Here is a 6,303-nt window from a genome sequence, read left to right on the forward strand (position 1 = left end):
TTTGCAACTCTGAGGAAAGTCCACCAGACTATCTCTAATACCACTTGGGCTTTTATGATAACAAATGGTACAGTTTTTTGAAAATAAACTAAGAAATTACTTTCTGATTATCTGAGGGACTAGCGTTCTGGTTACTTTAAGGCCCATGTGAATGCTGTTTTCTGATGTCTGTTTTTAATTTTTTCTGGCTTTATTGGACTATAATTGCTATATTACATTGTATAAATTTAGGGTGTACAATATGATGATTTGATATACATATATATTGTGAAATGACTACCACAATAAGGTTAGTTAACACATCTATGACCTCACATAGTTACCTTGTGTGTGTGTGTGTGTGTGTGTGTGTGTGTGTGGTGAGAACATTTAAAATCTACTCATTTCAAGCATCCATTACAGTATCGTTAACTATAGTCACCATGCTGTATGTTAGATTAAATGTTTTAAAGGTTGGAATTAGAGGAAATAAGAAAAATTAGTGTGGAAGAGAGGGAGACTTGGGCAAATAATTTTTACAGATGAAAATCAGGTCTCTAAATGAACCCTTTCTAATTTTTTTAAGTCCTTTAAAAATTTGGCTTATTTGTGAGAAATAAACAGTACTCCCCCTAAAAGTCCTGTGTCTATAAGGGGAAAGATCCTAGGTTACTTTCTCTGTTATTGTTAATTTTTAGAATAATTTAACTTGACTAAATCCCATTTAATTGAAGTAAGATTTGGATATACAGCTTGCTTCCTCTCCCTACTTTTTCCCTCACAATCATTTCTGTCCAATAAGGAGAAATAGAAATTTACTAAAAAGAACATCAGGGCTAAAGGAGAAATCTCCAACATATACCCTGTGGAATTTTAGAAAATATGTGTATGGCATGTTGTCAAAGGGAGATGTTGATATCAGACTGGCTTCAAAGCCTAGCTGTAGCTAAATGGTCTTGGGCAAGGTATTACCCTCTCTGTGCTTCAACTTCCTCTACTGTAAAAAGGAAATGATACTACCCACCTCAAGGTTATTGTGAGTTCATGTATATGAAGTGCTTAATAAAGTGATCATAGGGAATTCCTCATGAGGCCATAGGTGCAAGCTGGGAGTCAGCAGTGTAGCAGGAGCAGAAGCCATAGGTATTTGGGTACTTCTTATAACTTACTTGTGCCTTCAGGACCTGCTCAGACTTGATCACGTATATACCACTTCCATTTGATTATGGAATGCTGCTGTGCATGCCCAACTTCACAGTTTGGTGGTTCAGAGAAAACCCAGTACATGAGAGGCAGCTCAGATCACATGGTAACTTGGTGGCCCATGGTTAAGCATTCAGTGTCTACAAAGGCCAAGTAGCAGGCCAAGATCTATTTCTCAGAAGTGGAGTAGTTTCTCTACGAGGTTGGCAGGGTTTTACTCCCAAATCCTAAGGGCCTGAGCTGTAATTCACTGATAGGGGCCTGCTAGAGACTCCAAACAGCAGCCCTATCTGCCACTGACACTTCAAGCAACATTGGATCTCCTGGATCATATTGTCCAAGGGGCAGAGCAGCTTGCCCAGCAGACTGGACCTGTTGCAGAGTCTTCTCTTGTTCTGGGCCCCACTCAAAACTAGCAGCTTTTTGGGTCACCTGGTAAATAAGCCAAAGTAACAAATCCAAACGAGGAATATGTTTCCTCTAAAATTCAAAGAGGCCCATCAGGCCTTGTGCCTCTCTTCAGTTGTAGGAAAAGCCAGCTCCAACAACTTATCCTTACCTTAGATATGATATGTTGACATGTCCCACCCCACTGGACCCCTAGAAGTTTCACTAAGGCCCCTGAACTTTTGTCTAATTTACTTTTCACACTCTGTCATGTAGAGATCTTACCAATAAGTCTAGAGTAATTGCTGCTTCTTGCTCACTAGGTCCAATCAACATCATATAATCAATGTAACGGACCAGTGTGATATCTTATGGGAAGGAAAGATGATCAAGATCCCTGCAAACTAAATTGTGATATAGGGCTGGAGAGTTAATATACTTCTGAGGTATAGGAAGTGAAGGTCTGCTGCTGGCCTTGCCAGCTGAAAGCAAGGTGGTTCTTATTGACAGAGCTGGAGAAAAAGGCATTTTCCAGATTAATAGCTGACTAGCAGATACAAGAGGATATGTTAATTTGCTCAAGCGATGAAACCACATCCGGTACAAAACTTTCAATTGGAGTCAATACCTGGTTAAGCTTAGCATTAAACAACGTCATTCTCCAAAATCTTCTGAAGAGGCCAGATAAGCTAGTTGAATGGGGATATGGTGGGAATCACTACCTCTGCATCTCTTGAGTCCTTGATGGCATTAGTCTCTGCAATACCTCCAGCAATGCAGTATTGCTTCTGGCTTACTATTTTCCTAAGAAGACATAGTTCTGCTTGCTTCCACTTGGTCTTTCCCACAATACTAGCCCTCTCTTCACAGGTTAAGGAACTAATGTAGGTAGTTTGGAAGTCCTGGCCCTGGCAATCTGGGAAGAAAAAGAAATAAAAAGAATACAAATTGGAAAAGGAGAAGTAAAATTGTCATTGTTTGTGGATGACATGATACTATATATAGATAATCCTAAAGATGCCACCAGAAAACGACTAGAGCTAATCAATGAATTTGGTAAAGTTGCAGGATACAAAATTAATGCACAGAAATCTCTTGCATACCTATACACCAACAATGAAAGATCAGAAAGAGAAATTAAGGAAACACTCCCATTCACCACTGCAACAAAAAGAATAAAATACCTAGGAATAAACCTACCTAAGGAGGTAAAATACCTGTACTCAGAAAACTATAAGACACTGATGAAAGAAATCAAAGATGACACAAACAGCTGGAGAGATATACCATGTTCTTGGATTGGAAGAATTAATATTGTGAAAATGACTATACTACCCAAATCAATCTACAGATTCAGTGCAATCCCTATCAAATTACCAATGGCATTTTTTACAGAACTAGAACAAAAAGTCTTAAAATTTGTATGGAGACACGAAGGACCCCAAATAGCCAAAGCAATCTTGAGGGAAAAAAAAAAAGAGCTGGAGGAATCAGGCTCCCTGACTTAGGACTATACTACAAAGCTACAGTAATCAAGACAATATGGTACTAGCACAAAAACAGAAATATAGATCAATGGAACAGGATAGGAAGCCCAGAAATAAACCCACGCACCTATGGTCAACTAATCTATGACAGAAGAGGCAAGGATATACAATGGAGAAAAGACAGTCTCTTCAATAAGTGGTGCTGGGAAAACTGGACAGCTACATGTAAAAGAATGAAATTAGAACACTCCCTAACACCATACACAAAAATAAACTCAAACTGGATTAAAGACCTAAATGTAAGACCAGACACTATAAAACTCTTAGAAGAAAACATAGGAAGAACACTCTTTGACATAAATCACAGCAAGGTCTTTTTTGACCCACCTCCTACAGTGATGGTAATAAAAACAAAGTAAACAAATGAGACTTAATGGAACTCAAAAGCTTTTGCACAGCAAAGGAAACCATAAAGAAGGCGAAAAGACAACCCTCAGAATGGGAGAAAATATTTGCAAACAAATCAAGGGACACAGGATTACTCTCCAAAATATATAAACAGCTCATGCAGCTCAATATTAAAAAACAAACAACCCAATCCAAAAATGAGCAGAAGGCCTAAATAGACATTTCTCCAAAGAAGACATACAGATGGCCAAGAGCACATGAAAAGCTGCTCAACATCACTAATTATTAGAGAAATGCAAATCAAAACTGCAATGAGTTATCACCTCACACTGGTTAGTATGGGCATTATCAGAAAATCTACAAACAACAAATGCTGGAGAGGGTGTGGAGAAAAGAGAACCCCCTTGCACTGTTGGTGGAAATGTAAATTGATACAGCCACTATGGAGAACAGTAAGGAGGTTCCTTAAAAAACTAAAACTAGAACTGCCATATGACCCAGCAATCCCACTAGTGGGCATATACCCAGAGAAAACCAGAATTCAAAAAGACACATGCACCCCAATGTTCATTGCAGCACTATTTACAATAGCCAGGTCATAGAAGCAACCTAAATGCCCATTGACAGACGAATGGATAAAGAAGATGTGGTACATATATACAATGTAATATTACTCAGCCATAAAAAGGAACGAAATTGGGTCATTTGTAGAGACGTGGATGGATCTAGAGACTGTCATACAGAGTGAAGTAAGTCAGAAAGAGAAAAACAAATATCGTATATTAAGGCATATATGTGGAGTGTAGAAAAATGATACAGATGAACCATTCTGCAAGGCAGAAACTGAGACACAGATGTAGAGAACAAAAGTATGGACACAAAGCGGGGAAAGCAGGGGTTGGGGGGATGGTTGTGGGATGAATTGGGAGATTTGGATTGAAATATATACACTAATATGTATAAAATTGATAACTAATAAGTACCTGCTGTATAAAAAATAAATAAAATTAAATTCCAAGAAAAAGTAAAAGAGAAAAAAAAAAGAAAAAAAGGAACCAATGTAGCGATTGAGTATATCTATTCCAATTATGCATTCTGAAACTTGGGAAATAACCACAAGGGGACCCAATGGGCTCACCGTGAGACATACCTGAGCTAAAACTCCATTCATTACCCAACCTTTATAATCCCCTGGTCTGATTGGTGGACAGCAATGATGTTTTGGGTCTCCTAGAATTAATATCAGTGCAGAGCCAGTATGCAGTAGTCCCCAAAAGCTTTGATTATTTTCTTTTGCCCAACACACAGTTATCCTGGTGAAAGGCTAAAGATCGCTTTGGGGAAGGCTGGAAGAAAGACTGACTGTATAAGTTTTTGGCAGTGTACCAGGGTCCTTCCTTATGGGATCCAGCCTTCCCTTCATCCAAGGAATTCTAAGTAAGTAGACTGGCTCAAGTCTAGGAATTGATTGAGGGACTGTGACTCTCTGTTTTTATAATTCAGGTTAGGCTTTTCTTCACTTGACCTGAAACTTTTGGGCTTATAGAAACTTTTGGGCTTAAATTAGAATTTTGTTCATTTGCTTGTTTGTTTTATTCAAGTACAGTTGATTTACAATACTGTGTTAATTTCAGGTTACAGCATAGTGATTCAGTATCTTTGCAGATTATACTTCATTATAGGTTGTTACAAGATAATGGGTATAATTCCCTGTGCTATTCAGTATATCTTTTTTACTTCTCTATTTTATATATAGTAGTTTGTATCTCTTAATCTCATAACCCTAATATGTCCCGCCACCCTGCCCTCTCCCCTTTGGTAACCACAAGTTTGTTTTCTATATATATGATTCTGTTTCTGTTTTGCATATACATTCACTTGTATTATTTTTTTACATTCCCCATATAAGTGATATCATCCAGTATTTTTTTTTTTTTTTTTTTTTTTTTTTGCGATACGCGGGCCTCTCACTGTTGTGGCCTCTCCCATTGTGGAGCACAGGCTCCAGACATGCAGGCTCAGTGGCCATGGCTCACGGGCCCAGCCACTCCGCAGCATGTGGGATCTTCCCGGACTGGGGCACGAACCCATGTCCCCTGCATTAGCAGGCGGACTCTCAACCACTGCACCACCAGGGAAGCCCCTTGTCTTTTTTTTATTAAAATAAAATTTTATTTTATTTTTTTATACAGCAGGTTCTTATTAGTTATCTATTTTATACGTATTAGTGTATACATGTCAATCCCAATCTCCCAATTCATCACACCACCACCACCACCACCCCCCGCTTTCCCCCCTTGTTGTCCATAATTTTGTTTTTGACATCTGTGTCTCTCTTTCTGCCTCACAAACCCGTTCATCTGTACCATTTTCCTAGATTCAACATATATATGCATTAATATACAATATTTGTTTTTCTCTTTCTGACTTACTTCACTCTGTATGAATAGTCTCTAGGTCCATCCATGTCTCTACAAATGACCCAATTTCATTCCTTTTTATGGCTAATATTCCACTGTATATATGTACCACATCTTCTTTATCCATTCGTCTGTCAGTGGGCATTTAGGTTGCTTCTATAACCTGGCTATTGTAAATAGTGCTGCAATGAACATTGGGGTGCATGTGTCTTTTTGAATTCTGGTTTTCTCTGGGTATATGCCCACTAGTGGGATTGCTGGGTCATATGGCAGTTCTAGTTTTAGTTTTTTAAGGAACCTCCTTACTGTTCTCCATAGTGGCTGTATCAATTTACATTTCCACCAACAGTGCAAGGGGATTCTCTTTTCTCCACACCCTCTCCAGCATTTGTTGTTTGTAGATTTTCTGATGATGCCCT

The 6,303-nt window shown here is 38.6% G+C and overlaps 1 pseudogene; it reads right to left on the reverse strand.

Moving 5' to 3' along the window:
• Positions 1 to 1,010: 1,010 nt before the first annotated feature.
• LOC132488317 (uncharacterized) lies at positions 1,011 to 4,887 on the reverse strand (annotated as a pseudogene).
• Positions 4,888 to 6,303: the final 1,416 nt, after the last annotated feature.

Source organism: Mesoplodon densirostris, chromosome 1, assembly GCF_025265405.1.
Source record: "Mesoplodon densirostris isolate mMesDen1 chromosome 1, mMesDen1 primary haplotype, whole genome shotgun sequence".
In the NCBI taxonomy this organism is placed as follows: Eukaryota; Metazoa; Chordata; class Mammalia; order Artiodactyla; family Ziphiidae; genus Mesoplodon; species Mesoplodon densirostris.